We start from the raw sequence: 332 nt of genomic DNA on the forward strand, positions 1-332 counted from the left end.
ATGTGAAGTCAAGTGGCCCTTAGGAAGCATCACTATGAACAAAGATAGTGGAGGTGATGGAATTCCAGTTGAGCTATTTCAAATTCTAAAAGCTGATGCTGTAAAAGTGCTGCACTCAATAGGTCAGCACATTTGGAAAACTCAGCAGTGGCCACAGGACTGGAAAAGGTCCGTTTTCATTCCAATCCCAAAGAAAGGCAATGCCAAAAATGCTCAAACCACCACACAATTGTACTCATCTCACACGCTAGTAAAATAATGCTGAAAATTCTCCAAGCCACGCTTCAGCAATATGTGAACTGTGAACTTCCTGATGTTCAAGCTGGTTTTAG

The sequence above is a fragment of the Bison bison genome, unplaced genomic scaffold, assembly GCF_000754665.1.
Source record: "Bison bison bison isolate TAMUID 2011002044 unplaced genomic scaffold, Bison_UMD1.0 scf7180017833537, whole genome shotgun sequence".
Lineage (NCBI taxonomy): Eukaryota > Metazoa > Chordata > Mammalia > Artiodactyla > Bovidae > Bison > Bison bison.